This window comes from Vicugna pacos, chromosome 13, assembly GCF_048564905.1.
Source record: "Vicugna pacos chromosome 13, VicPac4, whole genome shotgun sequence".
Classification (NCBI taxonomy): Eukaryota; Metazoa; Chordata; class Mammalia; order Artiodactyla; family Camelidae; genus Vicugna; species Vicugna pacos.
Window position 1 is genome coordinate 3,093,101 of NC_132999.1, and position 19,802 is coordinate 3,112,902.

The 19,802-nt window shown below is 40.9% G+C and overlaps 1 long non-coding RNA gene across 2 annotated transcripts; it reads right to left on the reverse strand.

The window, feature by feature from the left end:
- Positions 1-11,233: 11,233 nt before the first annotated feature.
- On the reverse strand, positions 11,234-13,104 carry LOC140700861 (uncharacterized). Of its 2 annotated transcripts, none has more exons than XR_012079576.1 (2): positions 12,692-13,104; positions 11,234-11,599 (listed from the first exon to the last, which is right to left on the reverse strand). It is a non-coding gene; the product is annotated as an uncharacterized lncRNA (long non-coding RNA). The 2 variants fall into 2 exon arrangements; XR_012079577.1 differs by having other exon boundaries at positions 11,234-11,814.
- Positions 13,105-19,802: the final 6,698 nt, after the last annotated feature.

Sequence of the window (19,802 nt, forward strand, 5' to 3'; positions counted from 1 at the left end):
GGAGAGACAGGGTGGGGCAAGGGATTTGCATGTCTAACCAGTTCCCAGGGAATGCTGACCCTATGCACTTTTAAGAACCACTGCGCTGGGTTGCAAGTAGGGCCATGCCGCCCACTGCTGGCCCTGGCTGAGGGGAGGGTGGAGCTGCTCAACAGGTGGAGCTAATTCCATTGGATTGGCAGCTCTTGGTAAAGGAAATCAATGGCCGTGTATAAACAACTTTTAAGCTCAAGGCTGGTGAAGTGCTCCCTGGGGACCCGCAGGCTGCTCACAGCCAGAGGCAGCTCTGCCCTACATTGCCCCCAGTAGGTAAAAAAAGTGCCAAATCCCTTCCTCTAGCCCTGAATGTGTTTTCCACATGCCCATGTAAAAGGTGGTTTGACCAAAACAGTCTGAGTCAGCACCTAGGGGAAGATACAATCTTAGAACCACAGTGAGTTGTTTGGGAGGCAGGACCCCGTCAAGAGACGAGGGGTTGTTATACAATTGGGTCACCACAAGGCAAACCACGTCCCCAGAAACAGGAAACGACAAGCCACAAAGAGGCGGGGGGAAGCTAAATGATATGACTGGTAAGGTGGGCATAGATTTGCTCCCACATAATAAGGATGATGGAAGAATTCCATTGTGTTCACCTTTCTCACCTTCCACAATGTTCAACATCTGAAATTTGGTTGTAAATATGTTGGTGGTTTTTTTTTTTTCAACTCACATCCTCAAGAAACAAACAGATTAAAACTGAAGGCAGGTTGAAGTTGGACTCTTTTATAAATATGCAGCTGACGATAACACTGTAAGAAATGAAACATTGGAGATGATTAATAAGAAATTGTTCAAAGAAATGATTCTTGCCAAACAAAACATCAATGAGTTTGAAAATAATTTTCATTGACAAAGCATGTGCCTCTTGGGCATTCCAGAGGAATGTGATGGGGATAAACTTGACTGAACCTTTAAAAGAGTTTCTGCTTGTTGGGTCAGATCTTCTTGCTAAATCCCTAGTTGCTAAAATGCATTTTTTGCTTTTCCTGACTGCTCGGGCACACCCTCTCACAAACTATCTGATTCAACTCTGAGGATCACATTGTAAATGTTGCTCAAGAAATAGTCCAAGCTATATTTTGAAAAAGCCTTCTGCTCACCCAGGTCCTCTGGGAGAAGTGTATAGAAAAGAAAAAAGAAAGTAACCTCAAAAGCAAACTTTGGAACCACTACAAACATGGAAGCCATGTGTACACCACGTTGTAGCATTTCCTGAAGAAGCTGTGTGTGGGCTTCTCTGCTCTTGGATGACAGTCTGGAAATGATGAAGGCTTCTTTTATGTATTTTATTGTAGTAAAGGTCTAGTAAAAGTTGATTTACGATTGTTAATATTGTGTTCATCATAAATTAAAACAATAATAGGATGCTATTTTTTCAACCACAAATTGGTAAAAAAAAATTTTAAGAACATAGTATTTGGTAAGGAAATGAGGAAGTGGGTGAAATCTCAAATTCATTTGATGAAAGTGTAAAGTGATACAATCTTTCTGAAGGACAGGTTGGCAGTGTCTCTCAAAATTCCAAATATACCTTCTAGTGTCTCAGAGGACAGACTCTGGAATCAAGGAGCTTGCATCCAGTCCTGGCTCTGTTACTTAGAGCTGTGAAACTTCAAGTAAATTGCTTAACCTCTCTGAGCCTAAGTTTATCTTTTGTGAAACAAATGTAATAATAGTTATCTATACTATTATGGGAATGAAAAGAAACTGGATATTTTAAAATGCTTACAATGGTGCCTGCATGTAGGAAGCTCTATGAAACCTAAAACCCCAATTCTGGGAAAACATTCTAGAAAAATTCTAGCCAAGTGTCCAAGTTCAAAGCAGCACTGCTTCTCACAGCATATAAATGGAAACTAACCCTAGACATCCATTACTAAGATAATATGTAAACACATGAGGGTACTTCTGTGTGACTGAATAGGGTACAGCTATTAAAAGAATGAGATGAAGCTACATGTACCCCACCGAGTACAATATGTTGCTGTTTACAAAAACAAATTATAAGGGAGGATATAGCTCAGTGGTAGAATATGTGCTTAGTGTGCTTAGCATGCACAGGGTCCTGGGTTCAATCCCTAGTACCTCTGTTAATAAAGAAATAAAGATAAATAAACCTAATTACCTCCCCACCCCCCAAACTTTAAAAAAAGTTAAGGGAGAGGGTATAGCTCAAGTAGTAGAGAGCATGCATAACACGCACGAGGTCCTGGGTTCAATCCCCAGTACCTCCTTTAAAAATAAATAAATAAACCTAACTACCTCCCTCCCCCCAAAAAAATGTTAAAAAAAAAGCAAATTATAAAAGGATACATTCAGTATAATCCCATTATTGTAAAAACAAGCTGTGTATTTGCATGTGTGTGTGTGTGTGTGTAAAAATGCTTGCCATACCAACCATGTTTACCTCTGAACAGGGGTATGAAGCAGGGGAGAAGGTTTCAGTTCTTACTTGGCTATTGTTTGAACTTTTGAAAAGAAACTTGCATTACTTTTATAATTATAAAAGATTTTCACTTGTTAGTCTGAACATAGTTTTGACTTAAATAACGATTTTGTCTTTTTTAAGATCAGAGTTGCAGCCATGGGATGGATGCTACTGGTTTATCATTGATGCAGATGACCAGCCAGGAAATGAAATTGCATGAACAGTCCATTTAATTAAATGTTTTGGCCACTTAGATCTATGTGAGCATAAAATGTGGAAACACGTGCAAAATGAGCTATCGTTCTACAGTAAGCAAAGAGTAATAAGACGCGGTCAGTCTGTCAGAGATTGACGCCCACCCCCAGTCTTCAAGAAAAACAGGCCTAAAATATTTCAAATGGAAAGTTATATTAATAAATCACAGTTCAAACTGTGAATCCAAGTAAATCAATTATTTTAGCTCATGATCTTAGGGAAAGCACAGTGTCATACTTGAAGGAGAACCAAAAGGAAGATTAGCACTCTGAGCAAATGGGGCTTCCATCTAATACTAATACTTTCACTTGCCAAATTATCTGTCTTCAAAGGTACTGCCTGCTTGACGCACTTCTGCAGTAGAAGTACCTCCACGTTGGCAGGTGGAATGGGGGAGTGCCTTAGAGGTTATCCAGGTCAGGGTCCTCATTTCACAGAGGAAGGCATGAGTTCTGGAAGGGTCATGAGACTTTGTCAGAACAAAACCGAACTACAGTGGGGGGTCAACTGGTCATCAGGATGGTGCACCTTCTAACACACTACTTTCCTGGCACTTTTTGTTTTTTTAATGGGATAGTTAAAAACACGCACATGGTAAACACAAATAATAGAACAGAATAGAATGAACACAATAGTACCCAGCGATGTTTCTACCTATGCCTGACTCCAAGCCCCAGTTCTCTTCAGCTATAACCACTGTTAGCTTCTCCATGTAGAGACTATCAGAGACACTCTGTAAGTTTCTAAACCGGGGTGGGTGTGTGTGTGTGTGTGTGTGTGTGTGTGTGTAGCATATTATATATACTCTCAGGCTTCTTGTTTATTTCTTTGTTTCCACTTAAACATGTCACAGAAATCATTCCACATTAAAATATATAAACTTTGCGTGGGAGGCAGTGTATAGCTCAGTGGTAAAATGCATGCCTAGCATGCACAAGGTCCTGGGTTCAATCCCCAGTACCTTCACAAACAAACAAACAAACCTAATTACTCCCATAAATAAACAAATAAATCCCCCCATTCCTTTTAATGGCTGCATAGCATTCCATTGCATTATATAGTCATAATTTATTTAACCAACCCCCTGTTGATATTGAGATTGTTTCCTGTCTTTTTATTACAGACATGCTTCTGTCAGTGAATAAATACCCCTATAGACATATCTTTGAGCCTTTATGCAAGTATTTACAGAGTATACATCAGATAAATTCTTAGATAAGGAATTATTTAGTCAAAGGCTATGTGCGTATTTAACTTTAATAAGCATTATTAAATTTTTCTCCAAAAGGTATATTAATTTATAATTCCATTAAGAAAATATGGAAGCCTAACATTAACTATATATCACAGTCAATATTTAAAGTTTTTCCTATGTGTTATTTTCTTTGCCTAATAAATGATAAGTTCTTTGAAGATAGCAAACTTATACAACTTGATTCCAATGTCCATGATCATTCATATAGTTATTATTCAGCAAGTATTGAGTGAGCAGAACTATGTTAAAAACTAAAATACAAAAGTAGAATTCTATTTTCTAGAATAGTCAACTAGTTTTTCCCAGATTAAACTTTCTTCTGGAAATAAAGAAGTCAAATAAAATTGGGAAAAATATTTTTTAAAAGCCCACACCTTCCAAAAGCACCTGTTAACCAAAAAAATGAGAAATTGCCCAGTCAAAATCCAGAAGCAAATAGAAGTCCTGTATTCAAATCTGCTTTCCCCAAAGGGCACTTAGCTAGAAGAAATAATTGTGACACTGCGTTTCCTTTGGAGGTCTTTGAGGACAGAGGGAATAAGAGTTAAAGCTCAGAGTCCCCCAAAGTTTAGGGCTCATATAAACTACATAGCACTCTTATGTCTCAAATTATTCCTAAAAGTAATTTATTCAATACATTTCACAGCACACAATGAAAGAAAATGAGGTACACAGGAAACAAGACACCATGAGTGAGAACCAGTCAAAGCAACAAAACAATAGAAACCAACAAAGACTTCATATACTGGAATTATCTGATATAGACTATAAGACAATTGTATCTATCAAGTCAAAGAAAAAAATAAAAGCCAATTCTGAAAATTTCAGGAAGAAACTGGAAAAAGATGACATAGTTTTCAAAAGGAAAAATGCAATAACAATTAAGAATTTATTCAATGAGCACAGATTCAACATAGCTGAAGAGAGAATTATTGAATAGGAAAACAGATCAGAATAAAGTTTCTACAACAAAGCATAAAAAGATAGAAAATATGGAAGAGAGAATAAGAGACAGGATATAGTAAAAAGGTCTAACATATTTAATTAGGTTTAGAAATAAAGTCGAGAGAGAAATGGGGCAAAAAGAATATTTCAAATAGTATGACTGAAATGCCAGAATTTTCCAGGACAGATTAACAAAACCTAAGAGTCCCAAGCAGAATAAAGAAGAAAAAAAAAAAGAAAAGAGGAAAAAAGAAATACATATTAAGATGTGTCATTATGAAACTAAAGAAAACATAAAAATGCTTACATCAGCTAAAGAAAAAAGATTTATCTTCAAAGGAGCTGTAGTTAAATATTTCAAAGGCAAAAAATGAAAACCAAAGGAAAATGGGAATGTATTTTCAGCATTCTTATAGAAAATAAAAATTACCATAGAATTTTATACCTAGGAAAATATCCTTCAAGCATGAAAGTGAAATACAGAAACTTTCAGATGAACAAAAATTGAAAGAATTTGTAACTGGCAAACTAAGGTAAAGGATCAGAGATGAAGGAAGAATTAAAGAACTAAAAAAGCAATAAATGTGACTAAACATAAAGATTGACTAAAAGCTATAATATGAATTTCTTACAGAGTTTTAGAGTCTTCAAATTCATGACAACCATATGTTGTCAACTATAAGTTGGGGATAAAGGGACAACTGAGTTAAATTATTCTGAAATCTTTGTATTTATTCCAGAAGAGAATAAAAGTAATGATTAACATTAGACTTTGCTAAGTGAAAGGTGAGTGTTGTAATTTCTAGAGTAATGACTAAAAGACTAGAAAAGAGTATACGATGTCCAAACCAAGAGAAAGGGAAAAAAAATAGATGGTAAAGAAAAAATATCAATCCAGAAGTCAAGAAAGGTGAGAAAAAAAAGACATAGATCTAGTGGCTCAAATAAAAAGCACAAAATAAGATGGCTGATTTTAACCTAAATACATCTGTGATTAGACTAGGTATAAATGGCCTAAATTCTCCAGTTAAAGTACAAAGATTGTTATGCTGGATAATAACAAAATTAATCTGATTTAAATTTATCTTACAGGAGATATCTAAAAAACATAATAATACAGAAAAATTGAAGGTGAAAGAATGAAAAGAATAAACCATGCAAATACTCACCAAAGGAAAGAAACTATAACTATACTAATATTAGACAAAATAAACTTTAAATGAAGACTTATTCACTAAAGTTTTGTGTTGAGAAATAAAGGAAAAGATACAAATATAAATAAGGTTCACCAACCACAGTGATCTAATACAGTGAGATAAATCCTGGGAGAGATATATATGAAATGCTTTGATGACACAGAAATAGGCATGATAGTATATAATTGTTCCTAATAGTTAAAAGTGGCTCCTTAGACGAGCTGACATTTTATCAGAATTTTGATATGTTAATTCATCAGGTAGCTTTGAGTTAGGGGGAGACTTTGCATGCAAAGGAAACAATACACAAAGTAGGTGTTCATAAATATTGGTTAAAACCATTGTTTGATTTAAGGATAGTGAGGACATAAGAAATGCCGTGCTTTGCTTACATAGTGGGTGCTATGATGCCCTGCCCAGACCCTCCACTCATCTCTTGAAGACACTCTTTCTCAGCTATCAGAAGTTTTGCTGGTTCACAGCTGAGTCCCTCCGCAGGCATTGCCCTCTCCTAGGACCATGACCCTCCCCTGGGGGCAGCCTGTATGCAGTGACGGGTTGATGCAACAGTTCAAAGGCCCTTTGCCTCAATTCGGGGCAGTTCTGAAAGACCCACCTGGGATCCAGAGCTCCTTGTGTGGTCCACAGCGTCCTCTGTCATAGCTCGATCACACTTCATCTTCTTCTGGCTAACCCTGCATCCCCCAACCCCTCCCAGGTGTTGCTGAGAGCATGCCCACGTAAACCTCCTGTGCAGCAATCTCCGTATTCGAGCCTAATTCTCAGGAAATCTGGCATAAGACAAGGCAGTGGCCAAAGTGGGAGAAGCCTGAGGACCCCAACTCCTGGCCCCCAGCTTCACCCCACACTCAGCCGACGGCAGGCACAATGTGCCCTGAAAACCTCTGCGGCCGGAGACCAGAGATTGCTCCTAGTATCTTTCAGCTGTCCTTTTGCCCCCCGCCCATTCTTTCTCAAAGTACCTGTTCTGCTAAGGACCAGTTCCACTTATCACTTACACGGTTCTGCAAGTAGTAAAGAATAGTAGAATTAGAAACAAAAAAGCCCTGCTCATTGAGTAGCTACAATCTGCGAGGTCTTCTTCCATGAGATCTGGGCTTGGGGGTCGTTCAAGGTCAGTCATGATCTCGGAGCTACCAAGCGGCAGAGCCAATATCTGAACTTAGGGTCCGAGACAGCTTTGTCTCCACAGTTACCTCCCTAAGAAAGGAACATATTTAAAGTGATCCAGACAGAGATGCAGAGAACGCAAAGGGAGAGAATTAAGACTGCTCCCTAATTATGATCAGGCCTTGTTCAGGCTGGCCTCCCGGTGTCTGTGTGTGGGCTAGTAAGTGCTCTTTCAGCCCATCCTGCCCTCAGCCCTAAAACAGAGCTACATTTCAATCTTTCAGCCAGGCTTTACTCTTACTTCTCGGCAAACACCAGTTCCACGTAGCCTATATCACTGACAGCATTTTATCTAATGATCCTGGTTGAGGCAATGGTTAGTTCTATGGATGGATTCGATGAGACTTTTAACAGTTTAGAGAAAAGTTAGTTCTTGATACCAAGATACTGATGTCACCACTTTCTTTCCTTTCCACAACCTCCCCCCCGCCACTAGACGGGAGGCAGGGCTGGGACCCTGTGGCCAGCCCTGGCTCCCTGGTTGTGTGCGGCAAGGCTTGGAAAATGAAAACCAGAGGCATCTCAGAGAGCGTTCTGTTGGGACTCGGAGGCAGTGCCTGGGCGCTCTGCCAGCGCGGCTGAGAAGGCCGGTGAGGTACTTTGATGCAAGTGGCCAGCTGGTTCTGGCTCGTTCTGTGTTTACCCCACAGGGCTGTCTGCAGGGTGTTTGTCTGCCCTGCCCTGGGAGCACATGGGGACCATCGTCCTCCGGCGGTGTCCACTAAGCACCAACAACGTGGCTGGCAATATACGACCGAGGACTGTAACGATATTAACACAGGACTTGGCTCGCAGTAAGGGGCTCAGGAAATGATAGTTATTATTATAAACAAACACTTCCTGCCCGCTCATGTTGGCAGAGGTCGTGCTTTGGAGAGGCTCTCCATTTGGTTCTTTTTCCTTTAAAGTTTGTCCATCTGAGCACAGGGCTTGTTTGGTGGTGCCTGAATATGGAGTAAGCAGTATTGTTCATCCTGACATTTTCAAGGACGATCTTATACTCAAGCAGGAGACAGACTAAGAAGGCCCTTTTCAGTTGGTCGTTTGTGATCTGTCCCCAGCTGACCAGTCTCTGCTGATGAAGCTCACATACCCAGACAACGCGGGACGTTTTGAAAAACCTGTTCTCTTGAAACAAATGAAATGGGTATTGTAAGAAATGCTAACTTCATTCTCGTCCTAAGAGGATTTTCCTGAATTATCCAATTAGGTGCCTGGATTCCCCGTGGAGGTTTGACAAGGAAAGTCCTACCTTTGGGGTGGCATCGAGCTTGTGAACTTCCCCCGGACTTGCTGCCCTGAAAGGGGGTGTTGAGCAATGAACTCCATGAAAACCCCCTCAAAAATGCTGTAGTGTGAGGCAGGGCGTGGGTATGAAGCACTCACGCAGTACTTGTTGAGTTGAATTTACACCCCTGACTGTCTCAGGGCACTGTCCATCTTCTAAATACACCACTATAATAATGCCAATAATTGCAAGCAGCACCTTTGCTGGATCTCATTTATTTTTACCCCAAATTATGGAGCCTTGAAAGAATTTCCTGACTGCTTGGGCTTCCTGACTAATTGGGGAAACTCCGCACTATAGCCATTAGGAGATTTAAATATAGCTCTTCTTGAGCAATACTGTTTATTGGATCCCCTGTTATCCTTTAAATATCTTGGTGTGCAAGTGGATAAAATTAGAAAGAATTTGTTTGCTTTAAATTACCAACCTCTGCTTGATAAAACTATTAGCGATTTAGCTAATTGGACGGCTCTTCCATTATCATTAATTGGCAGAGTTAATACTATTAAAATGGTTGTTTTATCTAAATGTTTATATTTATTTCAATGCTTTCCCATCAAGCCACCTAAAAATGCTCTAAAGCCTTGAATTCTGCAATTAGTTTTGTTTTATAGGCTACAAACAGAGTTAAGATTAATCTTAAAACCACAACTACTCTAGGGGGCCAAAGGATTAATTCTTCCTTTTCAAGGAATAGATGAATGTTGGACTTTCTTGATCAGGCCTTGTCCATCGTCCCTGGATATCTTCAATCAGAAGTACCAAAGCCCAAAAGAAATCGAATGGGGGTTCTGGTTAATGTTCTTTATCTAATAAAAACTTTACAAGAAAACTTTATTTCCCACTCATGAATGTAGTCAATCACACAGTCATTCATTCAGCAAATATTTATTGTGACTTGCAGCAATCACTGCATTAGATACTGTGGAAGATTTCCAAGGTGAATAAAATGCAGTCCTTGCCTTCAAGTTCAAACAAGAAAACATAAATAACTACAAGGTAACATGGTAAGGCTTACACCAGAAAAATGATTGGCGAGCTGGGTCAGAGCAAAAGGTGTTGCTAAACCTGCCTGGAAGATCAAAACAGGCTTCCCGGAGAAAGTGACACTGAGCTGGATTTTAAAGGATGGGGTCCCCACAGCGCTCTTCCAAGGTTTAAAGAAACACCTTGAACGTTTTCCTCTAACTAATAAGGTAACTTGATTTGTGGGAGAGTTGAAACGTCCACTCAGCTAAAAGGTGACTATGTTCTCTTTGGTAGATCAAGGGAATTCCATAGATATAAGGGGTCAGGACTTCAGCAAGACATTTAAGTAGGGCTTTCATGAGCTCTTTGAATAGTCAAGATTGGCACATGTGAGACTAGCACAGGCACAGAAAACTCCAGCTGGTTGAAAAATGGTCACCAATGTGTTAATCACTGTTTTAATGCTAACCCAGAGAAAGATCTCCCAGAAATATGCCAGTGGATTTTCTCTTTGGCTGCGTCCCATTCAAAGTTTTTAATGACTTGAATCAGGACACAGAGACTTGCTCTTGGATACAAATCATCCAAGACAGCCATTATACTGATAGATCAATCAAGGATTTATAAAGATCTCAAGAGGCTGGGCTAAAGGGGCAGAGTCAATCACATATAAATAAACAAGAACATTTAATGTCCTGCCTTACTTCCTCCTACTCGCTAACACAAAGACAGGGCAGCCCTCACTCATCATGTCATCATCACGCTCCAGATTTGGTGTCAGGAGGCCCAAATTCAAGAACTTAGCTTGACTGAATGTGACATGTGCAATTTTAACAATACTCTAAACTTCACAGAGCCTCAGTTGATCCATCCATAAATTAAAAATAATAATACAAGTTCACAGAGATGTAGAAAGACTTTGTCAACTATATATCACCAAACAGAAGTTCTCTTTTGCAATGCTTGTAACAGTAATAGTGAAAATAATAATAGCAGGAACTTTTATGGAGTCCTATGGTCTTAATTAAATTCCATCCCAGAGACCAACAGTGTAACATGGCTTTCAAAACGACCAGCACAGTCATCACCCAGCCTTCTGTATTCTCAACAACCTCAGCAGACAAATCTAATACATAGCCAGGGCTGAGAACCAGTGGATCGGTTGGTGTCAAACTTTCCTGATGATAAAAATACCACATTGTTTAAACCAGCACAGTTTCTCAGGGAACCCCCACCCCTGGAGATTCAAATTCAATAGGTCTGTAATAAGGACCAAGGATTACTATCATCACGAGAGTCTGAAAAACACTGCACCAGACAATCTCTAATATTCTTCCCAACTTCTGAGATTCTGAAGACCTGATCTAACTATAGCTGCTCACTGGTTCTGATAACAGTTTTGAAATACTTGGATTACAGTAATCAAGCCCCAAGGGAAGATAAGTATGTCTGTAGCTGGCCATGATATCCTTCGTATGCTGTCTCTAAGGAATTAAACACATTTTTTAATAAACTAAATAGCAACGAACATGTTGGCTTTCCAACTGGCTGCAGTTTACTACTTCGGCTGATTCCAGTCAATCTACGTACACATAAATGCAAATGACGAGTGAATCGTTTTCGTTAAAAGTATTACTCACTATAAACAGACTTGAAGCCTCTGATCAGTTAGAAGTTGAGTGTGATATATTTAAATCAATATTTTATATAAACATTTTCTTTTAAACATACTGCATTCTCGACAATGTGAGCATGAAAGTCTAGAATTTCAGTCTAGACACATTCTTTTTTCCCTCTAATATTTCACTCTAAAGTAGAGGTGAGAACGTCAACAAGTGTCAGGGTGCTGATCTACCACCCCACTCAGCACCTCTCATTAGCTGCTGATGGTCTCACCCGAATCCCCTCACGAACGGCATTCTACCTCAATGACCCCAAATCTAGATCTTCGGCAAGTCCTCGCTTCTTTCTTCCAGTCCTTGCAGCTTAGAACCAAAAGCAAAGCTTTCTGTGTATTTCTGAGCAAGTGCCTGGAAACGGATGAAAAGGAAATGATTACAGGGCAGGTGAAATGGGACTTTTGTCTGTAGGCTTTTCTTTCAGAGCACAGTCCCCATAGTCCAGAGGGAGATGGCGAGGCAGCGGCTGCAGGCACGGATCTGTTTGCATCTCTACCCGGGTAGCTGATGCTCTGAGGGACTGAGTCTTGCTCGCTCAGCTTCCGAGATACGGACTGAAGATAAATCTGAAGATGGAAGGCAGATAAACAGGCAGGAAGAGAGGAGGGCTGGCTGGGTAAGGCTGCATTCGCCATAACTCAGACAGTAACAAGTAAGCCACACCTTTTATTTAACACTTTGTTCCTGAGAGGAAAGAATGCTTTCCGTTTTGAGATTCCTTAGCTGATGATAATAGTTTCTGTTCCAAAGTGGGGGCGGGCAGGGAGGGTATCAAATGAGTTTGGGGAGAATCAAGTCATGTTATACGGGAAGACATTGACAAAAGCAAGTCAGACAATTTGAGAATACATTTTTCTTTGTTTCTCAAAATGCAGTCTAGGAGAACAAACTAATAGGGTAAGTATTTTTTATCATAAGTGATGTTTTACTTTAGTGACCAAAACAGACGCTTTGGTTTAAGAACAAACTCAGTAAGCAAATCTTCCACGTGCTGACGTATTTCAGATCTTTCCCTAAAATGGCCTCTCCCCCACTCCCCACCACACTCCCACCAAGAGAGAGATAAAGTCTGCAGACTGTCCTTCACAGCTCCTGCAGATTCTCTAAAGAATGGAGCTGGAGAATCCATGCTATTCCCCAAAGCATCTACACAGAATGAGGAAAAGCCTATACACATCAGATCAGAAAAGGGAGAGTCACTCCTTCTCCAGGTGCAAAAAGATGGAGGAACAGGTGAGAGACGTTATCTGGTGGACAAGGGGGGGCCAGAGAGCAACGCCCCAGCGCCATTGCTCTGGGAGCTCTCCTCCTCCATGGACGATGGCTGGGTCCTCTCTCTTGTTCTCCAGCCACCTGTCCCCCAGTGGTACCCCAAACACTGCCTGTCACATCACCTCCCTGGAGAGGTTCAGCCAATTGGCACATTCTCTTGTATCCACTCACCTCCTTCACTCCAAGTCCTTCTACTGCTACTCAATTCAGTTCGATTCAGAACATGTGTTGAGCACCTGCTCTGGGGCCAGATTCCTTCCAGGCAGTAGCACAAAGGTCAGTGTTCAGTAGCCAGCCTACCTGCTGATGGCCTGCAGGTAGCCTAATAATGGAGACTCTATGACATTTGTAGAGGATGCATGCCCGTGGAAATGACACTGGGTTCCTGTGCCCTGGTTACCACCTGCGGTGCGCGGTGCTTTCTGATGGATGTGCCTTTAAGGTAATGATAACGTGCGCCCATTTGCATAAAGGTCTAGCGTTGACAAAGTCTTCTCATAAACGTGATCTCATTGGGAAATGTGGAGAGTCAGCTTTTCTTTCGCAGTTTACAGATGACAAAACTGAAGCTAAGAAAAAGTAAGGTCAGGCCACACCAAGAGATTTTATAAAATAATACTGTTCAACAGCCAAAACACATCCAGAAAAAAGTTAGGCTGGCTCCCTATTATAACGTTACACCCTTGAGTATTTCCAAAACGTAACTTCAGTTACCTCGCAGGAGAGGGTTTGGAGGGAAAAAGAGGCCAAGTGTTTTGAGCACATTTTACTGATGGACGAGAGGAAGTGTCACAGATCTGTCACGTGGGGCCCAGGAGACAAGACAGTACACATTTCAGTGTCTCATCTGGAACCTTCTACCCTGGATCTCTGTGATATGAGCCATGTGGATGGAGTCGAACAGGGATTCTCGTGACTTCAGCATCAGCATATGATTCAAAGACCTCAGGAAATTTCCTGAACAGCGCGGCTTCCTGGGCAAATAATTTAATCAGCGTGGATTTATACGACATTCTCTCTAGGTGGGGGTAGAGATGAAGACTGTCTTTCACAGAGGTGTGGGAGCTGAGGAGTTATTCCTTCACAAGCACCCATCTATGAAAGCTGGGCTGTCGTCACTGGATACACCAGGCTTTGATGAGGCCTTCGGGGCTGGAGAAGAAGCCATGCACATTGAAACGGGCCGGAGCCCCTCGGATGAAAGACATCTCTATAAGACATGTGGATGTGCATCTGATAATCTTTGACATATGTTTAATATTTAGATTTCCAAGATTACTCATGTTAATATCCGCTGCACATCTTACTTTTTTTGCCTTTTGTGCTCACTGGGAGATGTGGGTTTGGACACGTTTCAAGCCAGATTTGTTCCTGTTGCTTTATTGCTGCTAACCACGGGGTCACTAAAATGGGAAAATCATATGCTTCTTCCTCTACTGAACTCTGAATTCAAAACTTACAGTTCAAAAAAGAAGAGAGAGAAAGAAAAGGAAGAAAGAAACAAGTAAATGAATAATGAATGCAGTGAAAAGTAAATGTGTGGTTCTGGGCCCCATTTAATTTTTCTTAAATGGCAGTGCCGTTAATGCTGTGAAATATTTTCTCTGATAAATGTGAGTTAGCTAATTTGCATGAATGGCTAGTCTGTCATTTTTGTAGTCTGTTGAGTTATGGGTTTTTAAAAATGGATTCTTTTCCGCATGGCTTTTAATACATTGTTATTATATGTGATCACTGAGCTTTCTTAACAGCACATTGACAACACGGGTTTCATCTTTTAAAAAAATTTTGAAATTAACTTTGAAAAGTAATTTATGCAATAATGAAGTTCTTCAGATAAATGTATTTATAAGGAAAAGCCATTTACATGTTATTCAGTATTCTTTTTCAGTGAAAAAAAAAAGAAAAGAAAAAACCTACTTGCTGCCAAAGTCTCAATCACAGAAAACTTGGGAAATTTAAAATTAAGCCTCCTAGGGTCCCCCTCATGCTTAAGGTTCTGTAATTTCCGAAGGACAGGAAAAAAAAAGTACCGTTCTGCAAAATCTCCCTTGTGCATCTGTGTCACAGAAGGCTGAGAAGCTAGAGAAAGGTCATTGGATTCTGAACCTTAAATTTTGCTACATTCATGCAAGTTGAATGGCAATGTTAACCATGCTGGAGAGAGGTCTCAGTGGCCTTCCTTTGAATAAAGTCAGTAAAGGCAGAAGGAGTATTCCAAAGGGAGGGAGGGATTCCAAGCCATGCATCTTTTTTAAGTGTTTTTAAAGTAAGCTCAGTGCCCTCTAGACCTGGAGACAGATGCCCATGCCTCAGAATGGCCCAACTGCCTGTCAACAACAGCACTGGAACATTGATGTAATCGTAGCCCATGAGGCAATTACTTCAGAGTTATAAGAAAACAGCATTATATGATAGCAGAAGTGCCAGCTCAGCTATCACCGCAGTACAAAGCACTAATGAGTAAGTGCTCTCTGGCTGCCTTGCCTCCTAAAGGACAGATTACCAAGATCAGGAATCTGACTTAAATCCACCAGGCACAGAAACGTGTAGGTGTGTTGGAATGGTCAACTAGCCGTGGCCCAGGGTTTTGCTCCAGCACAAAGTGGCATGCCTTACACCCCGGGGTGTACAGACCCAAGTTCGAATCCCCCTAGGGAATGTATTTTGGTGCAGCCATTATGGAAAACAGTATGGAGATTCCTTAAAAAACTAAAAATAGACTGACCCTATGATCCAGCAATTCCACTCCTGGGCATATATCCAGAGGAAACTTCAATTCAAAAAGACACCTGCTCCCCAAAGTTCATAGCAGCACTAATTATGATAGCCAAAACATGGAAACAGCCTAAATGTCTATTGACAGATGCTTGGATAAAGAACTTGTGGTATATTATACAATGGAATACTACTCAGCCATAAAAAATAAAATAATGCCATTTGCAGCAACATGGATGGACCAGGAGATTGTCATACTAAGTGAAGTAAGACAGAAAGAAAGAAAAATACCATATGATATCACTTATACATGAAATCAGAGAAAAAGGACATAAATGAACTTATTTACAAAACAGAAACAGACTCACAGATATAGAAAACAAATTTATGGTTACAGCGGTGAGAGGGAGGTGGAGGGATAAATTGAGAGTTCGGGATTTGCAGATACTGACTATTATATATAAAATCAATAAACAGCAAGATCCTACTGTACAGCCCAGGAACTATATTTAACACCTTGTAATAGCCTATAATGAAAAAGAATATGAAAAGGAATATATATATATATATATATATATATATATATATATATATATATAACTGAATTACTATGCTGTACACCAGAAATTAACACAACATTGTAAAACGACTATACTTCAATTTACAAACAAACAAATTCCCCTTGGCCAGCTACCTGCTCTCTTATCTCCTCCAAGCATTTCTTTTCTAGCACGCAGTAAGTTGCCTGTGTTAGCTACTGTTACTAAAGTATTTACGCAATGGCGAAAACAAGAGCTACTTTATGACACTATTTTGATGATCAAACATTAGTAACTCCAAACACAGTACGTGGCATTCAGGTAGGTGCCACTCCTCCCGCCACTGTGTCATTGTCATTAGGATGATCTTCATTGCACTATGAACTATTAATTAGAGCAGGAATTGTGTCTGTTGAATTCAGTAGTGAGTCCCCAGCAGTTAGAACAGCGCCTGGACATGGAACAACCTGTTCAGTCCTCCTCCCCTAATAGCACTGACATCCTTCAGGCCACGGCCAGCGTTTGTTCATCTGCTTTGTAAGTGTAAGCCTTTAATTTCAAAACGCCCTCAGACTGAAAGCTAGAGGGCCCTGTGAAAGTTGTGAATAATTTGGCTGTGTGGTCATTTCAGAGTAGCTGCAGATCAAGGATCAACTTCTGGAATCAAAAGACTGAGACCCAGTGTCCCTCTGGTTATTGCGGCTCTATGACTTAATGCAGTGGCTGAATGTTCCTGAGTTCAATCCACTTATCTATGAAATGAGGAGTGATGGTTATGTGGTTTACCTACTCTAGTAGTATTGTTCTGAGAACCAAGTGGGATTCTATCTACCTATCTATCTATCTATCTATCTATCTAAACATCAGACAATGTTTAGTGTCCTACAAAATTTCACTGATAATAAATATTACTTATCATCATTCACCAACACGACTGAATGCCTTACTGGTCTCCGGACAAAAGGAACCATGTAGCCCAGGGGTCTGCAGTCAGCTGTAGCCAGCAGGCCAAATCCAGCCTGTGAGCTAAAAATGGATTTTACATTTTCAGATGGCTGAAAAGAATCAAAACAAGGATGATATTTCGTGACACACCTACAATATTTGCTACGTGGATCTTTCGAGGAAAAGTTGTCCAACCGCTAACTCTGAAGAGTTTATATTAATTATAGTTTTACTTTCCTTCAAGGTTGAGCTTTAAAGCGGGTAGAAAGGATGCCCTTGCACAAGGGATGCTGGATTAGCAGCAGCTCGAATCGCAGGAAGAGCCGTCTCCCTAAAGGCAGTCCCTGGGTGCGCCTCACTGGCCTTACGAACCCCCTCCAGTCCTGAGCTGGAAGCTGCCTGTTCTGGCCTGCTCGTGTCTCTGAAATCTGGGTGCGCCTGTCCTCTGGCGCCTCCAATTTACGTCTTTGTGCTTAACACCTATTACATAGCAAGACCTCCTAAATATTCGTGAGTGAATGGGTGAATGGGTGAATGAATTCAGCTCTTTGTTCTGGGCTCTTCACGGGCCGACTCCGGCCCTTGCTCGTCCACGAAACCTTCAGAAACTATTCCAACCCAGAGGTCTCTCCCGTGTCCTGGGGCCTCTTTGATCCAAGGGAGGCCACGCAGGGTTTTCAGGCGCTCTTCAACTGTTGCCCATACTCTGCTAATGACTGTCCACTTGACTCACTGGCTATTTTGGTATTTATACTTTGATTCTTTGAATTAAGTTATAAAACTTGAGAGCCAGAACAAGCACGGCTCCCAGCCTCCACTTCTGGCTTCCTTCTCAAAACCCAGCAGGCGAATCCACCTGCACGCTAACCCCAACATCTATCACTCAACACAAAGACCCTCTCATTGCTGGTCTGCCCTGAGCCTCAACCCCTTACCTGAGTTCTGGCCTGAAAACTTCAGCCTCAAGTCCCACCGTGTCTTGGGTACTAGCTTTCAGCTTTGTTCCTCTGTTTCTGGGCCCCAGTTGTGAATTACTTGAGGCAGGCTTTGCCCTTGCCTGGCACCATCCATAAGGGGTGGAATCGCATCTCCTTCTCCAGCCTGGTGCCTGGCGCCACCAGCTCTGCCCCCATTTGCTCCTGATGCTGACAGGCTCCTGCCTGCTGGACCTTCCAGGAATGTGCTCTCAGGCTCCCACTGGTGGGTCATTCATCTTGGACCGTATTCACCATTATTTGCCAGTACTGTAACCTCCAGAACATCATGCTTTGTCCACTCTCCTCTGGCCTACGCCAGCCACCACCACGGTGGTAAGCCACCAGGCCCGGCTAGGCCAAGGTGTGAGATACAATATTTGGAAGAGAATCTATGACTTGCACTTCTTCTTTGTCTCCAGCACGTCTGTATGGCGTTTGCACCCCTGTAGGCTCTCCATAGAAGTGCAGTAAAGATCCATGAATTAATCTAGCACAAAAAAGAATAACAAAAGATGGCCACTTACAAGTTGTCATATCTAAGTTTCTCATGTTTCAAACTCCATGGTTCTCACATCTTCAGAGACAACATCTCCTTCTTATAGCAAATATTTTATATTCCTCCCCCCTTACTATCCTGAAACAGAATTTATAGAATGTATATAGTCGGCCCTCAGAATCTGAGGGTTAAGTCGATTCTGAAGAATTGACTACCTAAGGATGGAAAATATTGGTTTTTAAAAGTTCCAGAAAGTTCCAAAAAGCAAAACTTGAATTTGCCACGCACCAGCAACAATTTACATAGCATTTACATCGTATTTACAACTATTTACATAGCATTTACATTATATTAGGTATTATAAGTAATCTAGAGATGATTTAAAGTATACGGGAGGATGTACATAGGTTATATGCAAATATTATGCCATTTTATAGAAAGGACTTGAGCTCCCATGGATTTTGGTATCCATGGGGGTCCTGGAGCCAATCCTCAAAATTACCGAGGGATGGCTGCATATCATGTATGTATAGTGTATATCCTAGACACATACTTCAAAAAAACTAATATAATGCCCTAAATATAATATAAAGCAGAAACAAAAGGAAAGTAATTCATGGAAGAAGGTACAGCTCAGTGGTAAAGCATGTGCTGAGCATGCAAGAGGTCCTGGGTTCAATCCCCAGTATCTCCATTAAAAAAAGTAATTCATAATAAAATAATATGTATATAAACATGTACATGTAGAAGGCTTGAAAAAATTACTAAATGCTTGCATCTACCTGTGGAATGACAGCCCTGAATGCCACTCAAATACAACAGCGCTGCCGCCAGCACTGTGATTTTTCCCAGTGTCCAATTCCTGGCAAAGTTCTGAACAAAACAAAATATAATAGTCCCTTAATATACACGGTAGTTGTAAATTCACGGAAAATTTAACGTGTATTAAAACTCGGCAGCAATAATATATTAAATGGAGTTAGGTTTTAGGTTTAGATAATTTTAAACAGGTTTACCTACACGAATGCCTCAGGACATTCAAAAGCCAAGGGAGATGCTGCATGAATCTGCATTATATTGGACTGTCCTGTGAACACAGGATGTCTCGCATCCAAGGCTCCCACTCAGTTTTGTGACATCTCAAAAATGTCACCAGGAATTTCCAAAGCACTCTGTAGGAGGCAGTATTGCCTCCACTGAGAACTACTGGTCTAACCCACCTATTCAAAACTGTCCTCCACTCAGATCCCCTGGCAGGCTATCTCTTCTGACCCTAAAACTCCCAACTAAAGGATCTGACTGAGTGACTGTGGTTAAGGCACCCAGACACCCCAGATCCAAGGGCCAACACTGAAGCTGAAGACCTCAGCACCACCTAGTCGTGAGGCCATGATGGACGAGGTTACGAGAAGAGGAGATTTAGTTGCACAGTGGAAATACCAGGCATTCCCTCTAGCCAATCAATTAAATTAAAAGGCAAAGCCATCAGCATTTCCTTACTCCACTTACTCTCTGCATCACATACTCATTTTGCTCTTTAAAACCATTGAATATGAGGGTTGACAGTAAATCCATCCCTCTGCACACGGCTTCCAGACACAACACTT